Source organism: Chironomus tepperi, unplaced genomic scaffold (genome assembly GCF_022539635.2).
Source record: "Chironomus tepperi strain 1889 unplaced genomic scaffold, CSIRO-AGI_Ctep_v1 contig_74, whole genome shotgun sequence".
In the NCBI taxonomy this organism is placed as follows: domain Eukaryota; kingdom Metazoa; phylum Arthropoda; class Insecta; order Diptera; family Chironomidae; genus Chironomus; species Chironomus tepperi.
Genome location: NW_027226196.1, coordinates 1,837,108 through 1,861,430, shown reverse-complemented (window position 1 = coordinate 1,861,430; position 24,323 = coordinate 1,837,108). Strand labels below are relative to the sequence as shown.

At 33.0% G+C, this 24,323-nt stretch overlaps 1 protein-coding gene across 7 annotated transcripts in view; it reads right to left on the bottom strand.

Moving 5' to 3' along the window:
• Shal (Potassium voltage-gated channel protein Shal) overlaps positions 1 to 24,323 on the bottom strand; it is a 51,031-nt gene that overhangs the window by 6,906 nt on the left and 19,802 nt on the right. For 4 of the 7 annotated variants that reach the window (XR_011543942.1, XM_070633756.1, XM_070633750.1 and 1 more), the window contains exon 1: positions 46 to 183. The gene's annotated coding sequence lies outside the window, so the exon portion shown is untranslated. Of the gene's footprint in view, positions 1 to 45; positions 264 to 1,197; positions 1,495 to 24,323 lie in introns of those variants that run through there. The other 3 variants (XM_070633754.1, XM_070633755.1, XM_070633751.1) reach the window with 3 other exon arrangements.

Below are 24,323 nucleotides of genomic sequence, written 5' to 3'. Positions count from 1 at the left end.
AGAATTTAATGAACAAAACAGTTCTTATAACTGAAATGATTTTACCATCATTTTATCAAGCCACAATAACAAAATCTGGCTAAAACAGAGAAAAAACCAGTATTGCTCTCAGATTTGAACTTTAACTGCTTTAATAATCCACTCACTTTTAAAATTTAAGAAAGTAAGTAAGCAATCTTTCACAATCAACTTGAGACTGAAGTCAAAACAACAAAATCTGTTTCTTTATAGCATTGCATTCTATCAAGTTAATTTGAATGATGACATACATGGTGATAATTTTATGCTGATAACTTTTTATATTTAGCATTAAATACCAAGTTGCTGATTATTTCTTTATTGTGTTTTTGATCCCTTGCAGCAATATGGAATGAATTTTGTTAGAAGAATATTGTGAGAGAAATAAACTGAAGCTCGAGCGACACAAATGAAGGAAGCTCTGTCACAGAGTTTCTAAGGCTCCGCTAAATTTCTTTTGTTAATACCAAATGGAAGCCGCTTCCGGATGTCATCCATAAAGCTGCCAAATTATGGCGACTTCCATTTAATGTTAATAAAAGAAGTTAAGTAGAACTTTAAAAGCTCCTTAGTGGAGCATTCTTAATGTGTGTCGCTCGGAAAAATCATCCTCAATTGCTCGACAACTGAGAAATTTTCGAGTAGTTCAAGAAAATCCGTTCTTAATTTCTCTACAAGGGTTAAAAGAACATCAAAAATAATCTTTTTGACAGTAATCAACCGATTTAATGTATTTTGCATGATTAAATTATTTTAAAAAATGACCTAATAAAAACAATATTGCGATTAACTATACAGTACTACGCAATGAACGTAATCTTGTAAGCATCTAAAGTCGTTTACTTATTGCGTAATGCGAATAAAAACGTGAGGTCAACGTGCGGACAGAGAATTTGTAAAATTTTTCCTTGCTAGGTGACAGCAACAGAAACAAATGCAAACCCATTTGTTGTAACATAAGCTCCACATAGGAACCTGACTGCAGTAAGTATGGAAGTATTTAATGAAAAATCGACTCTTTGACACCTCAATTCCGTTTCTCTGTGAATGCTTTGTGTAATAAGTGAACGACTCCTCATGTATCTCCGCTTATCCGAGAAACTTCCTATGATACGGTGTGAATATGTCCAAATTGAGCTTTTACCCAAAATTCTTCTTTAATATCAATGTTTCCCTTACCTTTATTACTTTTCTCGGATCGTTACACGCTGGGCAGACAAGAATGACTTTTTACTTCTTTCCTCCCACTTTTTCTTTTACTGTATTTACTCGCGTGTTGCTGCTGATGCTGTTGTGTCATTTAATAATACCGTTTAATGGGGGATGAGGGATAAATTTTTTAACGATTTTTACATCATGAGCATTATTTGTATTGCTACTTGTCCTTTTGACTTTGTTTCTTTCACTTTAACGTTACTTCTCTTTCGTTCTTTTCGTCTATCTTGCATCAACATATAATGTTATATAATATGGGTTCTGCAAGAGACATTTTTAAAGAATTAAACACTTTTTTTATGAGTATGTGAATGTTAATAGAATAGGTGACATAATAAATGTGAAAATAGCACTTAAAAAGCTCACGATGGTATGCTCGGTGTAGGAGTAGAAAAAAAGTGTCAAATGACTTCCATGCAGAAGGCACACGGAGAATTTTTGTTTTATTATTCTTTAAATTTATAATTAAGTTCATTTTTTTCATTTATGTACCACACATGCCGCAGACGTAATAAAAGTACTTTTTTTGGGACATTATTCTCTAGAGATGCTCATATTGTCCCAAAAGATATGAATAATATGTATTTTTTATGATTGTAAGTTCTGATGTTTACAGAATTAGGTCAATGTTTTTATGATGATTCTAATTTTGGAGTCTTTTAAAAGTGATGATGATGATGATTATTATGATGATAATGATGATATCCTCTATGGAGTGTGCGGTTCTAATGCAAAAACAAGTCAATGCCGGAAGCTGACTTTGTTGTTTGAGCAGTTTTTTACGAACAAATAATTAGTGAGGAGCACTGTGTGTCCCTGGTATGAAATGACAACTAGTCTACCAATATACATTCATTAAAGGCGGATTGATTAATAATCTCTAGCTATACCTGGAAATCACATAGCGTGGAATCGTCTTCAAATATTACAAGTCGGTTAAAAGATCTCAAATTAGACACTAGACCGGCATGACTCGAGTATGGTCTCTAAAACTGAATCCATCATCAGGCTCAGATGACTCTTATTTAAGACCAAATTTAAACCAAATCCGGCACCGGGCAGACATGACTCCAGTTTTTGAGTAAATTTAAATCAAATCCCGAACTAAGACATATTCACACAGGTTTGGGACAAGATTTTTGATAGATTAATCGATTGGTGCTACTTGAGGGATCGAAAATCTGATCCCAGGATAGTGTTTCTATGGCTTCATGTCAGATTTTTCGAAATCCGGACTCAGGACAGAATCAAAACAGACTGATGCTTGAGGTCAGCCTGGAAGATTTCCGAGCATTTCTACGTCATATGCTCCCTGGGTATATACATTGATGCACCTATTCATTTAATTAACTACTCAATTTCCATCCCACAAAGTAGTAAATCAGCCCAAATGTACAGATTTTCAACAAGTCTATTACTTTCATTATAATTACTAAATAACAACATGATTTCCTCCTTTCATCAACTAAACAAAATAAAAAGCTCACAAAATTCGCAAACTCACTTCACAATTTACAGCATTAAATAAAAAGATTTAATTAAAACAAATGCGCTCGAGTCATTAAAACTCATCTACTTTAAATTTCAACTTAAAATGTGTTCCTTCACATTTTCGCCTTTGTAATGTAGGAAAAAAAAGTTGCAGAAAAGCGAGAGCAAAAACACTTGTTCAGGCGTTGTTTGATGAGAAAGAACAAGAAGAACAAAATATGAAATGAAAATAAAAAATGAAATAAAAATAATGTGGGAGAGAGAAGGAACAACAAAAAAAATTAACCAGATGTACAAAACGTACGAAAGATATACATTTATTTTAAAGCGAACACATTTTGTGTATGCTGTATATTATATCGATAAAGAGAACAACTGTGAATGAATATTTTTACCATACCATATGATTTTTTTTTGTTTTTGTTGTTTTTTTGAATAAATATTTTATGTACATATTTAAGTACGGTATCCAGTCGTAAATTAACATTATTGCTTATTGATATTATGCTAGATATAATGTATATAATTATCCTTAATATGTGTGACACATTTACATATTGTGCTTATGTGGATAAGGGGGTTGTTTGGTTATTGTGTAATGTTGTTAAGTGGGGACCACTTCCCCCTTCTCCTACCGGAAACGTGTACTCTCACTCTCCTCTCTAACCTAGAAATGGAGCCCCTCTCTTATAAGGAAACGGGTCCCTTCTCTGAACTACTAACGGATCCTCTTTCTAACTGGAAATGGGTCCCTCCTTTGAACTACTAACGGGTCACCTCTCTTAATTGGAAACGAATCCCTTCTCTCAAACTCTGTCAACATCCCCCAGTTAAGACAGAGGCGTAGTCAGTTAAAATATGGATCGCAAAAATTTAGGTGAAATTTTAGGATATTTTCTCGAAAAACACTGGATAATTGACAAATTTATCCAAAAAGAAATGAGTTTTGACCTCCAAAATCCACCCCAACCCCCTAAAAATGCCCCTGGATTGAGATTTTGCTAAGCATCAAACAATTTGGCTACAGAAAGAAGTCAATCCATCGATTTTTCACGTTACATAACAACTTAACAGCCCCTGACACAATTTTACATTATGTATTATGTTATTGTGTTTGGATTTACATTTCATATCAATTCCTCTATTCAATCCACATCGAGAATTGTTATGATACCTTCAATTTACTTTGATTTTGAAACTTGATATCGAAAATGATTATCAATTTTAGATAGAAACATTAATTTACTTTTAATCTGATTTGATTAATTGAATTTGAAATTAAGTTTAATTTATTAATTAAAAGTTTGATCAGACAGTGATTTTGACATTTGGCTATGCAATTAGTGAATGCAAATTGGGATTTGCAATTAGGATTATTAATAATTGATGATTTGATTTTAGAATTTAATATGTTATTAGGCTTACTTGAATTTAGATTTTACAAAATTGATCAGGAACTTTATATTTGTTTGATACTTTAGTGACAAAAATAGGTAGAGGAGTTCATAGAGAGTCCATGTGGATTCTAAATGGATTTTGGACTTTGTATGGCTTCCAAATAACTTTAAAACAGAAACTTGTGGCCACGAAAGGCATAATGTAGCGAATCGCATTTTTATCGCACTTCCAGAGCAACTACTTGTCTTACCTTTAATACCAGAGCTCAAATTTGAACGAAATCGATTCGAATCGACTCATTTGTTCTTAGAATCTCATAGAATACTCATAGAATCTTATAGCTATGTTTCATTTCTAATTTCCAAAATTAAGTTACTGCCAATCTAGACACATAGACAACACATCCAAAATTAAACAATTCTTCACAATTTTAAAATCAACTTAGCATTATCTCAATCACATGTCTGATATTTAAATTAATTTAAAGCATTTCAGCTCAAAAATTTTCAAAACAACATTTCTCCTACACAGTCATAATAAATTAAATTAAATTAGTCGGAAACTTTGTATCTCGACATAAACACGAAGAAACTCGAACATTTTTCTAAAGGTAAAGAAGAAATATCCACATTTTAATTCAAAAGTAATCCAATCATCAGATTTGAAGCAAGAAGTAAGACAGAAAAAATGTCACAAAATTCTCGTAGACAAATACTCAGACTTAGTCTATAATCACCATAATTTGCATTCAGCTTTCACATTTATTTTTGGCACATTTTCCTTAAGTTGCGAATAAAAAAAGTTTTTGTATGTGCGCTTCGCTATGCCATATTCATTTATTATATTGTTTCCTTGACCAAACATAAAGGCACAACAAATTCTCATGTTTTGCATTTAATTACTGTCATTCTATGGTTTTGTGGTCTGCATACGAAATTTTTTCCTTTATCGTACACAGAATTTTTATGGTTCTGTCTTTGTTGTGAATTATTTGTTATAAGAAAGTGGAAGCTTGTTATGTATGCGACTGGAGGATGGATACACATAAATCTATTGAAGTTGACTGAGGGCTTTATCTTGGGAAATGTTCAACAATTTTTCTGAGAAATGTTATGGAATGAATTTTTAGGAAAATTATTTAAGGATAATGGATAATGGTTAAGCATTTAGGTGCTCAAATTTTGAAAGGGAGGATCAGGCGATTTTGTATAAAAATAGATATAAATATTTCATGTCCCTAGAGGTGTTCATGATCTATCTGGACTTGACACCCCTCTTTGGGCAAATTTTTTGAATTTTCTAGGAATTTCGACTCAAAAATTGCAAGTTCCTAGGGTTTGGACAACAACTGCAGAGCTAAATTGCCTGTATTTTAGATACTCAAACCTGCAGTGTTCGGCTGAACCTCAAATTCATCTAAAGCTGCAAGCTTTTGTATTTTGTAAGCAAACCTGCAATTTTGGACGAACCTTACCGATTCCTCTTAATTTTGGCGCTTTCTTCTAAAATTTCTGACTAAAAATCCTGTTTTCTTCTGCTTGTTCCCATATTGTTCCCATAATGACTCCAAACTATACTCAATCTCCTTAAAATATCTCCTTAATAGCTCTCAAACCATTCACTATCAACGACTCTACCATGACTCTTTCACAATCATATTCCACCCTATCTCTTAACTACATTCCACTTCCTCCTACAATCCACTTCACCTCAAAATGCAAATAAATCTCAACTATGTTCACCTTTACAGATAAAAAATAAATCAATTTCTTTATAAATATACACAATAAGTTTCTTGACCGTATTTAAAATTCAATAGATTTCCCAAATGACTATTCAGCTACATTAAAAAGTAATCAAAGCGTCAATTCTACCCTGTGAAACTCCATTGGCACAAATGGTAGAATTTTATGAACAAAATCTAAATCGAATTGAAGAAAAGTGTCGAGGAAAGTGGTGCTTATGCTTGAAAAATACACAGATGAGAATGAAGAAAGTTTATGTTTTGGAGGGTTTGTTTAGAAATGATGTTCATTGAGTTAGTGGAATTTTACATCTATTGTAGTTAGTGATGTTATCAGGTTTATAAAAGGGAAAGAGGATGAGTAGAGGAACCCGTTCGAACAGACAAGGAGCGTGCTTAATCATATTGGTTGACTACAATTTAGTTGAGAACGCTCATCATCTGTTAGAGACATGAACTAGTATGTTAAGCAGTTGAATTATCAAAACTGTAAAAAATGCATAAATTTGGAAAAGACTGGATTCAAACTGATGAATCCACACCAAATTTAAACCAAGCATCCTGCCGACTAAGAGATCTCGAGAAAGACCAAGGAGTTCCTGGATTGGGTGTGTAGACTTAAGTCCTTAACATTCCGAACTGGAAGAAGTTCTCGAAGGATAGAGAAGGATTTATAAGTTCATTCCGCGTGGCATTGGGCTCACCATCGAGGGAAGTAAGTATGTAAGTTAGGATCTTGCCAACTCCTCCACAGAAGCACTCAACTGATGAAAAAGTGATTCTCCTGCAACTTCACATGCAAACCCATCCCAATAACGCATCCCAAATGTAAGATTTTAAAAAGCACTGAATATGATAATATTGAATATCTGACGAAGGTAAGCAAATGAATGAGAAACTTTTTATATTTTTTGTGACACATGAAAATATTTCTCAGGTGAAAAACATTGAAAATTATGAATGTGGAAAGAATGTCTGAGGGAAATTCAATAAAATTGTTCACAGAAATGTAAATAGAGAAACTCAGTGAGTTGACAATTGCAAAAAATAGTTTCAAAAAACGATTTTTAAAGACTTAGGAATGCAATCGCTTAAAGTCTTTATTTTGCACGCGACGAGACATGATTTATAAACGTGAAAAATTTATTTCTTTCTAATAACTCAACAGACAAGTCCCGAAAAAAATTGTACACAATAAATTTATTAGAAAAGACATTCAAATTAGTGATTTGTTTGGCATGGTCACAAAATTATTGCCTGTTTCGCCAGCTGTGATCAGAAATGTACGAATATTTAATTTATGACATAATTTATAATTCTATCGTACAAATCGCTTTCGCACAGGGTGGTCATTATAGATTTTTAATTAAAAAATAAGCCAGAAATAGAACGAATTAGTCACTGATGGATTTTTGAAGACATTGGGGATGAAAGGTGTGATTTGTCACGATTTTGATTATTGTTTGTTTATGGGAATTTTTGGTCAGGATTACAGTGGTTTTAGTTGAATATTTTCATCCGGCACCAACACAAACTCAGCCGGATCTGAAATAAACTCGATTATGTGGATCTGGACCGATTTAGTTATGATTCGATTATGTGGATTATGTGGATTATGTGGAGTTATGATTCGATTATGTGGATCTGGGCAAAGTTTAAGTCAAATCCAGCACTTGATTTTGAATACAGAAAAATCAACTCATGAGACCTTTTACCGACAAGATGATGAAGTGTCATTATTCACAAAAGAACCGTACTTTGACTCTATCTTACTCATACTTCAACTTATTGCTATTAATTACTCTCCAAAAATCACTTCATTACCCCAACTTAAGACACCAAACCGCAATTCTCTTCCTTAATTGTCAAACTTTCTGAATCTCGACGCCTTTAACAGCATAAATGACACAGACTTGTCCCATTATCTCATACCATTTGGCACTCGAAAATCCTTCAATCAAATAAAATTGTCTAACAACTTTCAATCGACTATTTGCGGCTTATAGAGCTTCCAATTAATAAGATGAATGGTTGGAGGACATGTCATTAATAATATTGAAAAAATACTTAAATAATTCTCACTTGAGGATGAACTTTAATTATATTAAATCACTGATTTTTCTTCTATTTTATCTACAACATCCATCTCATCTCATCGTAGCTTTGTAAACTATTGTAAATGTATTTTTTGAGGATTTGTTTAATCTAATTAAAAATGATTTTTCAAGATAATTTTTTCTTTTTCTTTCAAACTTTGTAAGAATTTTTAAACAATTGTTTTTTGAGGTTTAAAATAATTTTTTTTTGTTTGAAATTTTAAAGTCATATTGGAAAATGTACATAAGTTGAAGTGATGAATTAGAAACGAAGATAGAGCATTTTAAGGTTTGTGTGAAAAGCAGAGGTTGAAGTGGAATTGAATTTTGTATGGAGTAGAGTCGACTTGAGTAAAATTTTGAATACAAAAAAATGGTCGACTTCAAGCTCTTGAGAATCATGCTTTATAAGGACGATTTAGCAATGACAATAGTAAGGCCTCTGAAGAAGAATGGCAAGGCAATTGTAAATTTCTTAAAAAAATATTTCTTTCACAATTCCTTGCGTGTATGTGGATCTCCCTAATCATTAGACCTATTCATCGACGTTCACAAGTGGATTTTGTGTCGCAAATAAACAAGCTGAGTTGACTTGACTAGAAACAGCGTAGAAGCGTTCAAATTCCGGGTCGTTAGGGCCGACTAAAAGACAGTATAATCACTACGCCACTGCTGTGATCCATACAACCTACGACATTAGCGGGGAACGTTATATCAAGTAAAATGGATGAAACCAAGATTTAGAAATAGTCCAAAACGTTAACATCTTGATGCAGTTCTAATTACTTAACTACATATCCCAACGCACAAGCCAACCTATATGCACATTCAACCTATATTTTATTAAATGCATGCTAACCATCAAAACCAGATGAAGATATGAGAAAAACTTTTCTCTTTTATATTTTTTTCACATTTCTTACTACAATCAATCTAGATTTTTTTTCTTTTCTCTTTGATCATCATCCAATTTCATTTTCATTGCCAACGTTTATAATTCAGCAACATCAGGTGCTTTATATGTGTTTTTCAAATACACACATTCGTATGCTCGTTGTAAAACAGAAGCAATTAAGTAATTTCGTGGTTCCAATTCGTTGTTGCCTAATCAATAAATTATTTGAACAATATGTGTGAATGTGGAGTCGAACAAGCTATAAGCAATGTCTTACTGCCAATAAACATTGATTTTTTCTCATTCTATTTCTCTTGAGCATTCTGTGACCAATTTCCGTATTCTTCTACATTAGTTTTAATCTCAGCATTTTTATTGGACTGAACATTGACGAGAAAAATGTCTTCCTTACATATTAAGCAGCACAAAACTATGAAGTGATTTTTTTGCGGAAGCGTATGGAAAGTAATATTAACTTTTTTTTTCTTTCTTTGTTGCTTATTCCAGATTAATAACGATAAAAGCACTCACTTTATTTGCTAGATTATTAATAAATTTTCCCCTTTAGTGGTGCTATCGAGATTTCTTTCATTCTTGGAATTATTAATAAAAGTTCTTGTTGATTATTATAGGAAGTCGAATCTACTTATTTTATAGGAGCTGAATCGATTTTTATAGGAAGTCGAATTGGCTTTTATAGAAAGTCGAGCTGACTTTTATTGGAAATAGAGTTGATTATTATAGGAAGACAAATCCACTTTTATAGGAAGACAAGTCGAATTTTATAGGAAGACAATGTACAATTTATAATCATGAAAAACTTTCAAAATAAATCTTTAAATTCAGTAATTAATTATTATAGGAAGACAATTCGATTTTATAGGAAGACAAACCAATTTTTATAGGAAGACAAGTCGTATTTTATAGGAAGACAATGTTCAATCTAAAATCATGAAAAACTTTCAAAATAAATCTTCAAATTCATTAATAAACCTCCAAAAATTAAATATTAAAATTTCACATTCATCATAGTCTACACTTTCTGAATTTTCATGGTTAAAAATCATCAAAATCATTAACTCTGTCATTAACCTTTAACCCACAATAAATTACTGAATGAAAAATGGTAAGAAAATATCATAAAAAATGAGACCTAATTAAAATATATTGCAAATTGCCATAACGCTGACAAACTTGAAAGCACGGACGTGAGTAATTTTATTATTATTGGTTTCACATCAAAACAATCGTGAAAATTTAATTATCATTCGCACCTCACCGTGCTAGTCATCATACATATTTATATACTAATGTGCTACTAATATAATAAATGTCTATTGATGGAAACGAAAGAGCCAAAAAAGAATCTTAATGAATAATTTTTCCTTCATTTACGCTTAATTATTTAGATTTATTTGCTTTTATTTTCTTCGCATAACTTTTTCATTTGCAATTTGTTTGAATGTTCAAATGTGTTCTTTTGCCTGCCTTTTTATGGATAAATTATTCATCAACTCGTTCAATAAAAAGCCAAATCAGTGCAAGAACAAGAAGCAAAAAAATTAATGAAAATTCAAAGCTTATTACCAGAAAATTGAGCTTTATACATCTATATTGTCTTTAACATATTTGAGTAATCAGACATGATTTTAAGAAGAAGTAAGAAGGAAATTTCTTGATAATTTTACTTTCCTTGCGTGTCTCAAGCACTTTTCTTGCTTTTTTTGTGTACGCTGTCAAACATCAAATCGGTGAATAAAAGAACAACGAAAATGTTTAATGTGAAAGAACTGATAATTTTTGCGCGAAAATGACGAAGAAAAAAAGTCGAACACGTTTATGAAATGAACAAGTAAGGAAGTTAATTGATTGACGAAGTTTGATGGTGACTTGACCTCTTTTTCTCGATAGCTCATACCCAGAACTAGGCATACAAGGAACGACAAACTTCATCTAGACCAGAGCTGGCAAAACTTTGGGAGAGACTAACTCAAGGCTCCCGCAGATTATAATCTTCATACAAAATGATTTTCAAGATTATAATCTTCCATACAAAGATTAAAATCCCAAATTATCTTCATACAAAGATTATAATCTCAAATAATCTTCATACAAAGATTATAATCTTTAAATAATCTTCATAGAAAGATTATAATCTTGAAAATAATCTTCATATAGAAAATTATAATCTTCTAATACAATGAATTTAATTGTAACTATAAGGAAAATTAACATTTAATGAGAAATTAATTAGTTTCTGCGCTTTTCGTTAACTGTGCACCGTGCATCAAGTTTCAAACTAGGTTTTCACTCAATTGCAATGAAAATTGATGTGAATAATTTTATTTTTAGGAATATTTCACCCTAGGTTAAAGAAAATTCAAGCCAAAATTGATATTTTTGTGGGTTTTTCTGCCTAGTTTAAGCAAACTTAAGAGAAATCTGGCTTTTCTGTGTGGTTTTACACTCCAATTTGACTTTACTGAGGAGTTTTCCACTCTAAATAAGGAAACCAACCCAAAATTCGTCGAGTTTTTCACCTCAAATTAGAAAACCGAGGCTAAATTCGGAGTTTTTCATCCTAAATGAGAAAACTGAGGCCTAATTCGGCTTAACTGAGGAATTTTTCATCCTAAATGAGAAAACCATGGCCAAATTCGGCTTTACTGATGAGTTTTTAACCGCAAATAAGAAAACTAAGGCCTAATTCGGCTTTACTGAGGAGTTTTCCATTCTAAATTAGAAAACTGAGGCCAAATTCAATTTTATTGAGGAGTTTTTCACCCTAAATAAGGAAATCAAGACAAAATTTGGGATTTTTGATGGGTTTTTCTAAGGTTTTCCATCCCAAATAAGAATACTGAAGTAAAATTCGACTTTTACGAATAGGTTTTCATTCTAGATATGAATACTAAGGCAAAATTCTGCTTTTTTCGATAGTTTAATGTAAATTACACTTTCGTAATAGTTAAAAACTTAATATGACATTAAAGTTGAAGATTATAATCTTTAAAAGGATTTGTATGGAAAAGATAATAATCTCCTTACAAAGATTATTAAAGATTATAATCTTCATACAAAATTTTCAAAGATTATAATCTTCCATACAAAGATTATAATCTTTAATAATCTTCATACAAAGATTATTTAAGATTATAATCTTCATAGAAAGATTATTGAAGATTATAATCTGCGGGAGCCTTGGACTAACTTAATTACTGGAACAATACTCCTACTTGGAGCCTGGGTCATTACAACTAGGCACAAGAGTGAGAGACTGCACCTAAGGAGAGACTGCATCCAGGGAGAGACTGCACCTAGGGAGAAATTGCACCTAGGGAGAGACTGAACATGTTCAAAAAATGCGAATCCATAATGGAACCTCTCCAACTCGTGCTTAGAACTAGACCAATGGTGAGCAACCTTTTATTTTCGAGGCATACTTAACTGGCAAACCTCGACCGAAACCGTACACAATATGAGGTTCTTGGCATTTCTGAAAATGCGTCTCGGCACACAGATTGCCCACCTTTGAACTAATCTAATGTAAGCCTGTCCATTTCAAAAAGTTTAATTGTTCAATTTTACAAACCCTACAATTTTCTATTCCAAATCCTAAATTTTGAGGTACAGAATCATGACATATAAGGCAACACCCCAATTCCTCAACATTACACATTACAAAACCAATTCTCAATCCCCGCGATAACATGACTAACAAGAAACCCCAAATTCCTCAAAAATACCGCTAAAAAATGATTATTCACTGTGTCATGAAGTATCAACAAAGGTGCCAACGATAATGACGCAAGCAAATATTGCTGTGTGTGGCAATGAGGTCATGTTATTTTCTTTATTGTTCAAAAAAAGTGTATGTAATTACGTAATTTCACAGCATAACTTCCATTTTATTATCGTCATAACATTGCGAACAACTTTTAATCTCTTATATCCTGTACTGCTCACTTTAAGGCTTCCTACCAACCTCTAGAAAAAAAGTGTTATTACTGTACGGGGAATCTACAGGCATTTTATGAATAAAATATACCGAAAGTCAAACGACAATGAAACGATAATAATAAATTGACACAGAATGATGTCATGTGATTGAAAATTCACAACACGCACGTATCATAAAGCAATTCAAGTGTCAAACCGTGTTTGAGTAAAAAAACGAAATAGTTCGAAATATCGAGAGGAATAGGAGAACAATGAACAGGAAGGAAGCGTCAGAAAGTCATTAATTTTTATGTCAAAGCAATATAAGAAAGTAAACGATAAAAAAGGGACGAATGCCAAATCGTAACCGAATTGTGATAAGCACAAAAAAACTGTTGCTAGTATCCTACACATGTATTTATGTGGATTTTTTAAATGCCAACTAAGGAGAAGGGAAAGGGATGAAGAAAATGTCAGTCAGTTTGAAAAATACTTTTGATGTCCATGATATTAAATACAATGGGGTTTTTTGGGGGTTATGTGTGTTCTTTTGAACGGGATTTTTATTGGTTTTTGAAACATGTTAATAATTTTAAATCAATTAGTCAGCTCAAATAGGGCTTGATTATTAAAAATTCTTGGGTTAACCCAAGGTTATCCCGATTAGCACAACATGGTCCAAAGGGAACTGCTGCATCATTATACTCAATTAGTGAAGTAAGACTTGATTACTAAGACTATGCAGCACCGCTATATCGCCATACTAACGGTAAGACTCAAAATTGCCCTGACGACACCATGACGACTGATTCCGACTCACGACGAAAAATGCAGTTACATGCATTGTATCGCTCGGATTCCCTAGTGATGTGAATCGTCTTAACCAGGGTCAATTTCCTAATATAAAGCCTAATCCTGCCCCAATTATGAGCTATTGTATACAAATGCTTTTGTCAAGCTTTATTACTGTCTAGGCACGGGCATTTTGGATTATATCCCGATGCAACAATGACCTTTACTGCTGATAAGACATTAAAAACTTATCTCAATCAATTTTTCCAAACCTGAAACTAATTTCAACTTTACATCTAATAGATCAAAGATCACCATCCTTAAATTCATCAAATCTTCTATCTTACTGTATCTTTCAATATCAACCAAAAAACAACAGAACCTCCAAAAACACAAAACAACCCTTCTTCATCCAAAATCCATGGAGTAGAATTGATAAGAAGTTAGTCTTCCGCATGTAAAAACCTTTCATATTCAATACGATAAGGCCATCCATCACATTCATATACAATATATCGTACAGTAACTAACGAGGCAACAACAGCATATGAAGGCAAAGTAAAGTCTTAAACAGTCTCTCGAGAATGTCAAAAAGTTATAAATAAAACTTTCCTCGTTCTTGTTATGTCTCTTATTTTCCCTTTTTTTCGAGCTTCCATTAAGCTCTGTCAAAATAAGGAACAAAAAATTGGGGTTAAAGATGTAGATGTATGTAGAGGAATAGTATGATAAGATTATAATTACGTAAAACCTTTAAGTTCATAGATGCATAAATCATAAAATTGTCTAATCGAAAAAGTACGGAAGTACAAAAAAATCAGTTTGTCGTGCCATTAGATTGATGTCTTACTGATTGATATTGAGTTTTCTTCTTCTTTTGGATAACGACCATAAAAAAAATGTTCTATTTTCTTCCTTTTTCCATTCTTTGATCCTTATGGCATTATAAATGGATATAAAATAAGATAGGAACAGAAAAAAAAAAACTTTCTCTTCAATGGCATGATTTTCTATTGGGTTTGGATGTAAGTGATGTCTATTGGAAATTGGATTTTCTAGATTGTTGTGTGATATTGTGGTTATAGAATGTATTAGGAAGCTCATTAGGGATGCATTCTTGATGATAACCATGTTAAACTGGGTGTAAATCCTATACAGGAGTTGGCAGGGCTCCAAAATGGAGGGGACCAGTTATCATGGTGTTCAAACTCTAATGGTCCAAGCTCTAACCCCTTTTTGGACTTTTGGAATCCGGAGTCCAATGGAGTTGCCTTTTTGGACTTTTGGAGTCCAGATTCCAGAAGGGGTGCTTCTTGTTGGACTTTTAGAGTCAAGACTCCAGTGGAAGTGTCTTTTTGAACTTTTGGGGTCCGGACTTTAGTGGAGGTGTCTTTATGGAGTTTTGGAGGCCGGATTCTTACAGTCCTGTCAACTCTGCCTTATAATATGCAAGAATGCCCAATGACATTGATCACTTTGTGTCTATTTGAGAACATCCCCACTCAATTGACCCCAATCCACCCTCTCCACCTAAATACCAGACATCATTTCCAAACAAATCCTCTTGTACAATGGAGAAGATTGAATAACGACGTGCTATAAATTAACTTAGAATCTGCTATGAGCGTTAAACAGTTTATTTAATCATTTAGAAGAATCGAGAAGAATTTATGTTTTATGGAGAGCGAAAGATTCAAAAAGCATTTTCAATTTTACATTGTATACTGATAGTATTGAGCATGTCTGGTTGCTTGATATCTTGGCACAAAAAAAAGTTGGTGCTTAAATTAATTTAATTTAATTTATTTTTTACATTTTTTATGGGTTGGATTCTTTTTATATTTCCGTAATGAGATGTTAATTGGAAATGATGATTGTTCCTGGCTTAAGTGAATAAGCACACAAACTTGGCAAACGTTTTTTTACCTATTATGTTGCAAAATGATATGAATATATAGACCAAAATGCCTTGAAGGTATTTCATAGTTTCTATGTCTAGACATTATGTCTTCAAGAAAAAAAAAATCTGAATGCGACTAGCTCATTGCAAGTTTAATGTAAAGCAAAATGTATCATATCTAAAATGTATATAGTCATTCAATGGATGAATAATGAAGTGTCGTAATTGAGGAAGAGTTTGGATCGAGAAAAATTCAGTTCTTCTGGAAGGTACATGTGGGAGAAACGGTTGAAAATCCAACCACAGACTGAATAGACTCTGACACTGAAGCCGGATTTCATCGACTCTAGTCAGAGTCGCGCTTGTCTTGGATAGTAATTTCTGTTGTTAGTCAAGATATTGAATTTAAGAATCTACGCCTCCTAAATTAGGGAATGTTTTTTGATCTATTTCTTAAACTATCAAACAGCACAAGATCATCAAGAACAGGAATGCAGCCGAGATACCTCCCTGGATATCGTTTTAGTCAAGTGAATACCATAATGTGTAGTCATATTAACATTGAACCGACAATATAACGTGACAATACCCCAGTGCTCAGTGAAAACAAATTTTACGCTGTTTTTGACGGCAAAACAAGAATTATTGTCTGCTCGGAGTGGCTCAAAGTGACTCAGAGTGGCTCACAGTAGCTCAGTGTGGCTCAGTGTGGCTCATAGTGGCTCAGAGTGGCTCAGTGTGGCTCGGAGTGTCATTCAGAATACTGTTTGATCCCCCAAAGTAATTTCATTACCTCTACCTTTCGAACTCAATTACCAAAAGTATCAATCATATTCCCATGATAATCATACCCATTACTCAATTGAGAGTAAAAGTTATTAATCACTTTGAAAGGAACCAAATTAAACCCATTCATTTCTATCCAATTTTGCTATCACTTCCTTCATATCCTTTGTTACTGTCCATGACCAGAGGTGAAACAGGAATTTTTGAACAATTCCTCCTTCTTCTTCTAGCTACATCCCTAATCCATGAAAAATAAATCTTTCATCTCACAAAAAAGTACGAGCTTTATAAAGTATGTGTAAATGACATTCTTTCATGTGCTAAATTTTAATTCAATTAAACGAACGGGATGCCATAAAGATGAAAAGGTGGCTCTGATGAAAGGCAACGGTTGTTTGACCTTTAAACTTTTCACATTTTTTTCGGAACATCCGGATTTTTTTTAAAGGGAAAATCTTCAAAGGACGCACGAAATTAACCCCAAAGAACAGAGAACAAAGGGTTTTTGGCTCACAAAATATATGTAGAAATGAGAATCCATTATTACAGGCATCTAAGCTCTATAGCATTTGCTAATTTAACAGAACAAAAGTTTCATTGTCCGAAACAAAAAAATAAAAGTTTAATTGTTTAAAATTAGCATAATCTGAGAAATAGTTTCGGTATACATCCATTTTACACACGTATTAAAGAAACTTCCGATTGAATTTAAATTAAATATTCATTGCCTATGCTCACACTGGGCACTAAAACGTTTATGAATGAATGCGAATGTGGGGAGAGCTTTAGGGATTATTTTTCAGAATCGAATTGTATGTTATAATGTGGAAATAGACCATTTACTAGCCATTGGATTTCTTTTGTAAATCCTTTTGATTTTTGGGTTGGAATTTTTTTGAATGGTTTGGTATGTTGTGACTTTGCTTATATGAGATATGCTGTCAAATATCGTAAATCAAGAATTGTTGACTTTTAGCATTTTAAATAATCTAATAATGTCTATTTAAAGGAAATAGCTTCGTGACTTATTAAATTAATTAATTATTTGAAAAACTAATACAATTGGGCTTGAAACAATATTTAAATATGCTCTCAAGAGATCCAAGAAAATGATAAGGATGTGATTAAGAACAGCCCATAAGTCTTGTTGAAGCTCTTTAAATAATTTTCAAGGGTAAAAATAAAGGTAGAAGAGTCATAATATTGTTTAAAGTAAGAGAAATAAGAAGCTTCAGAATTTTCAAGGTTTTTTACTTGCAATAGAAAGGATACTTGAATAACACAAGTCGGTCAATCGAAAATCCGGTTCCAGGCTAGGCAAGGATGCCTTACTTAGTTAGCAGATCCAAAACCACCGTATCCGATTCAACACAATTCGTTAGGTCTGATGGATTCTAAAATGGTGTCGGATAAAAAGCGAATCCAATACCAAGTTAGAGACAAGCCTGCACGGGATTTTCTTTATATCAATTAATCGATATGTGCTATTCGGGTAAATTTGAAATGAAAATCATTAAATCATTCCAAATGGATGAAGCAGATTAGAGCTAATTATCAACTTGTCATTAATGATGTTAGAAAAATGGGGTTAATCCAGGGGCTTATTCAGGAATGCAAGCTTTTGAGTTTTGCAAGGGTTTTTCCAAAGAAATATCCAATTTTGTCCCGGCCTTAAACTTCCCCTCCTCTCAGTCCTTTTTTGGAAAAAATTCTTCAGTTTACTTCAGTTTTTCATGACATAAATCCTAACTCCTTCCCCATCATTCTCAAAATTTATGCGTTCCATACGAAAATCGTTCATACAAAATGCCCCCAAGGCAAGTGGATTAACATTCAAAAGAAAACATTTTCATAACCTCAAAATAACAAATTTACCATAAAGCCTTCATCTCAAATTTTCAAAAATTTTATGTCAAGCGTTTCACGTAGTGCCGTCCTCCAAGGAAAGAAGAAATTAAACGAAAAATACTTCTTGACTTCAACGTGATCTAATTTTGTCTTTAATTAAATTTGTTTTCCATTTTAGAGGCCAACAGAAAAAAAGGATATTTTGGTCATGTCTTAAAGTTGAAGGCGATAAACTTGTAAATTTTCAAAATCAAAGCTACAAAAACAGAACAAAAATCAGGTCTATGTCAAGAAAAGAAAAGCAGCATCGCACATAAAATAGAAAACTTTATTATCCGATTGATATACATCCAATTTAAATCTCTAAAATTGATGTGCTTTAAAGTCAATTTACAATGAAAATAAATTTTCAGTTCCCCCGACCATCAAAATCTCATTACATTTGCGTGTAAAATTTCTATTATTAAAAGTGATGACGTACAGGAGACAGAAAATGATTATTACAACGGATGACTAATATCCGCGAAGGTGGGAAAAGTGCGCTTCATTAAAAGTCACATCTTGATAACCTTCAATCTACTCATTTCCACGAAATCGCTCAATTTTTATATATACAAGTCATATTTTTTTGCTATAAAATATTTATAATAATAAAAAGATCTTTTTTTTATATTTTATTCTCTTCATTTCTTCACATCAAAAAAAAGAAATGTTTCAATTGCCAAAAGGAAAATAACGAAATAACTGCGCACTGCTTTCCTCTCTGTTGTTTATTTGAGAGTATAAATAAGAAAAAAGGAGAATAAAAAGTACCAGAGTTGGAGTATGGAGATAGAAGAAATTGGGGATAGGCAGTAGACTCAGGGCTTTTGCAGGCTGTCACCTGCCACCTTTAGCAAATTAATAGTGTATGACTGTGAGACATGCGATCTGCGCTTGTGGCCAAAGAAGTCAAGCGTAAACTTAAGTTTACGGCAATAGCTACTACAGAAGGATTCTAGAGATTTGTTTTGAAGCTTCTCGGAAAAACCGGTCAACAAGACGATACAGATGAGAAAATACGGCTTGATAGGGCATACGCTTCGTAAGAAAAATTCAAGACAAAATATTATTGCTGGGACAAAAACTAAAACATCCAACTACATTGCCATTAGATGGAATCTACAAGAAAAACGGCGACGAGAAGCTCCAAAAGCTTCTTGACGCTGAAGAGTGATGAAATAATATCAGCTGAATGTGCGGAGAGAATCATAAGTTTACTACACAATCCATGAATAGAATGCAATGGAAACGGCCAGGAGCTCCAAAAGCAAAAAAGTGATGAAAAAATGTCAGCTAAATGTACAGAAAGTCAATTTGTACAAACTAGATGACAGAGCCAGCAACAGAGTCAGATTAAAAGTCTGTTATTGTAATCTACACTTCACATAGAACATGGTTGCAGTAAGTAAGTAAGTAAGATCTTCTACATGTGGCCATTTCTACCCCGAGTAGACAAAAATACGTTATAACTGGTTGATGTCCAGTTGATGATTAGTTCTAACGTTTTTTTTGTCCACTCGGGTACAGGTTGCCATCACAGCAGTTAGATCAGAAGAAGCCACCTCTAGAAGATTGACTAGTAATCTACAAAACCCACATTTTCCCAACCCTGAAAAATTACACGTACAAAATAAAGAAATTAGATTAATCTGTGAAATGAAAGAAGAAGGTACATTGTGGAGCGTTTTTCAAATAATTCAGACATCACATCAATCCAATAATCATTCGCATATACACCAAAAAAAATATATGATATGTGCGAGAATACGAAACAGATGGAGATGGGAGAGAGCGAATAGCAATAAAAATATTTTTGACGTCACAACTTTGCATGCTTGCAAGCAGAACAGGCATGCAAAGTAAAAATGTACTGTGTGAAAAATTTTTTTTTTCGTGCCTCTCATCATCTCCTCATTCTTTTATATTCTATTCATAAAATATAATTTCCTTTTGGGATGGTTTGGTTGATGGGTGGCAAAAGCTAGGTAGATAGCTGGATGTCCGACTGTACGTGAAAGGTATTGCGCTGACTTTCTTCTTCTCGCCCCATCTCGGCATGATATTGTGTAAATATGTATATTCTCTCGTTTGTTTAAAATTTGCAACATTTTTAGTGTTTTCTTTTCATTTTTGAGGAAAGTATGTTCGTGTCTACGTCTTGTCTGTTTGTCTTTCAGACATCATGCGCAATAATTTTTTTGATGATTCTTCGAAATTATTGAAATAATTTTTAGTATGATTAGTGTTTTTTGTTAGAAGGAGTTCCGGAAAGCACACCGTGTTGGAATGAGTTGGAATGAAGGGAAATTTGGCGTCAAGCTTGTCGTGATTACGGGCTGAAGCAAGGGTTTATTCCCTAAGCCGAGCTTATTTCTGGAATCCGGTAGATTATCTAATCCCGGGATTGAAAACCCTAGCTGGAGCCATATTAAGGATCATCCAACCTCAGATAAGAATCATATCCGTGCCTTTCATGAATGTCCCTAATTTTTATTTCTAGTCAACTAAATCAATTGCTTAAAGTATCACATCCGCAACGAATGCCTATTCCACTCAGGCTTGTTAGATGCCCCTTGTTAAATCCCCCAATTCATTAAATTTAAACACAAACAATGAAATCCCTTAATTTTCCATCAAAAATGCGCTCAGGTAACTTCAAATTAACAACCAAAAAAATTATTCATTTTCTCTCCTTCATACTCGCTGTTAAGCTCACTTCTTGACTTAAAATATGGCGCCATTGTTGAAATGAAAAATGTACGAGAAAAAATATATATCCGTACAATTTTTAACACATTATTCATTCTGTTTCTTTTGTTGTTGAGTATTTTCATTTTACAGCATAGCTGTGCTGAACATTTCTATGCGAACCGAAATGATATTTTATGTAAAAATTCAAAAATATCTAAAGCTACAAGATATCTTCTGAATTTAAGTATACAACAGTTTAAAGGGAGAGTATAACAAAAGCATTCGACCTATATGAGCAGCTATAGCGCATTTTTGTCCCAATCATTAAAAATTGGCGAAATAAAAGGGATTCCATTTGATTTTCGCAATAAATTTGTAACCGTAAACGATTTTATCATAAAACCGTTCTTTAGAATTTGAATTTTCAAACTTAAATTAAAAGCAACGCTTTTAAAATGATTTTCTTTTGTTTATGAAATGAAAAATCATTAATTAACGTGCAAAGAGATGGTTTTCCACTTTCAGATCAATCAATATCATAATAAATCGATAGCACAAAGCTAATGCTTCAAACTAGAGCTTTCTACAAGGTCTAATTGCCGAGATATTGTCCCTAACCCACCAACTTAGCCAGCCAGCAGAACAAAATGTACTACTAAGCATCCTTTCTTAAAAAATGCACAAAAGTTTATGAATTCAAATTGTTTCTTTGATGCACAGCCACCTTGCTTTGAAGTACAATTACGTATGTTGAACATTCACACATTACAATGCACATGGGCTGAATCTACTATTAGTTTCGCTTACACAATGCAATAAAAGATGAAAATAATCAAGTAAATATGTTGAAAATTATTTAATTAACAAGAGAAAATGAGAAAATTAAATTAATATTAAAGCATTTGTCAAAATCATTTAAATGAGTTAGATTCAATTAAGCACAATTCGCTCAAAGAATATAAATAAGTATGCGAATAAGAAGGGGAAAATTGGAAAAAAAGAAGTATTTTATGTTTTCGTTCTGCTTTTTATTTTTAGCGCATTTTTGAAATTTTTTTCAAAAAGGTAGCTTAATAAGACACTTTGTCTGTTCGGCTGCCGATAAAAACTTTTGAACTAGACATCGTAGAGAACTCGGAATGGTTTTAAAAGATCAGTTCCATAAAGTTATTGCGGCGCCGGCCATTCAAAACTTTCAAATCAACGCATGAATAGTATAATTAACAATTTTTCATTTTCATATACAACAAAAACAACAACACGTTTTTTCATTGTTTTACAGTGTACTTCAATGTTTTTCGATGTTTTAACAGTGTTTACTGAACAAAGTTTGAATTTTTTTTGACCGTTATTTGGTTTAAATTATGAAAATCCGTTAAATGATGAAATTCTTAAAAATCTAGTATGATGACTTGGAATTTAGTGGATCTTGTTTTTTCGGTCTGGAAGTGACCTGGATCTTGTTTTGTGGATTGGGAAGTGACCTGGATCCTACTGGATCTTGTTTTGTGGGTTTGAAATTGGCCTGGATAATACTGGATCTCGTTTTTAAGGTCTGAAAGTGACTTGTTAATCAATTACTGATCGCTGGGACAAAAATGCGCTTAAGTCCCTCGATCAATAATACGAGGACTTTTGTAATTTTTTATTTTCAAATGATTTAATACTTAGAGATGCATGAAATTTCACACAGAAAGGCAGCCCTTAACGTTTGTGAGAATTATGAAGAAAAATCATTGAAATATTTCAAGGAAGAATGAAAATTTTTCAATTATTGTTGCTTATGAAGTTGAAAATGTTTTGAGGAAATCGGATGTCCGATATATTTTGTATTCAAAATTTTTGGTTTGTATTTAAAAATTTTCATTCACTGTAGTTTTGCACACTAGTGACATCTTGACAGGAGGAAAGCCATAAATTGTTAGGTTGGGGTCATGATTCGCAAAAATTTAGGAGAGTTTTTCCGAACAGAGTTGCAAAACAGGCACCTGTAACAGGCAAAAACCGTACAATTATTGATAATTTGTATGGTTTTGTAAGAAAAAAATATAAATTATCAAGAATTTGTATGGTTTTTGCCTATCCCAGATGCATGCTTTGCAACTTTGTTTCCAAATACTCGAAAATTTCTCATAGATCCCCTAATCCCTACCCACTATATCACCCCTACATCTTGAAATACAATAAAAAATCTAAGCACTTCTATTTTAAAAGAGTTAAATTTAAAATTGAATGAAATCAATCCCACATCATTTCAGCTCATTTACGTCGAAAGTTTATTCAAGAAATCTACATGGAAACTCTCACGTAACGCAATTTTCTTTTGCTTATCTACGTCAATCTCATTACAATGCGTATTTGTTTTTAGCTGAACTCTGAGCGACCTTTACTGGAATTTATTTATTATCCTTTCTGACCTTTGTTGATATGACCTCTTTGAGGGACCACTTTTGCCCCCATCAATGCATATTTTCTTGGGTATGACTCACGTTGACCCTTTGCTATGCTAAGAAAACGTCAGTGACAAACTAAATCCTTCAAAACAATCAAATATTACTATTTAATCCTCATGGATCTTAAATATCTCTTAAACTGTACCTTCCGAAGAATTCTTGGATTGCATGTGTTGAAAAGGACGCTAGAGTCCTTAATATCCCGAAGTGGCAGAAGGTTTCGAAGAATATAGCTGTCTTCAGACATGCCCTACACGCGGCAATGGACCCTCGTGCGCCCCAGCCAAGGATTACTTCCGTAAGTAAACTGTACCTTCACTATTTCAAAATAGCGCAAATCGGCTAACCGATCAAAATCCGGACTCAGGTCGACATGACTTTGACTTTGTGCAGGATTTGTTAAACGCTTTTTATATTCAGATTCGGTCACTCCAGAGTTAACTAACTTGTGATGTTCGAGATTATTGTTTCGGATCAGCATCTGGGGAGTCGAGACATATATGCTAATCTACTAGTAATAGAATTAGACTTCAGTGACTAAGTAGTAAGCCAATTAATCAGCTAATATGGAATCCATAATATCATAAGGACATGGGTTTGATTCCTTTCAGAGACCAAACTCAAAATGATTCCATAATAGAATGCCGTGCCTTTTCAAAGCACCTTGCGCCAAGATTGAACTCACCGCACCATGTTCACTTCTAGAATAATTTTCTAATATTTATTCTTTCAATTAAAATTCAAATAAGTATGATAAAGCTTGGAAAAAGCCCAAAATTTCCTTATCAATCTCTCCTTCATATCCAAAAAATTATTTAAATTAAATTTCTAACAAAATTATTCATCTCAGCTGCGTTCCTTATTTAAAATCAACCCAAGTAAAATATAACACACCAGAATAAATTCAATCAAAATAATTAAATTTTCAAAAATTTTCACACCGACTACCCACTAGCAAAAGACATCCTTAAAGGTTCAATGAATCTACATAGTTGAATATCATTTAAGGCACAAT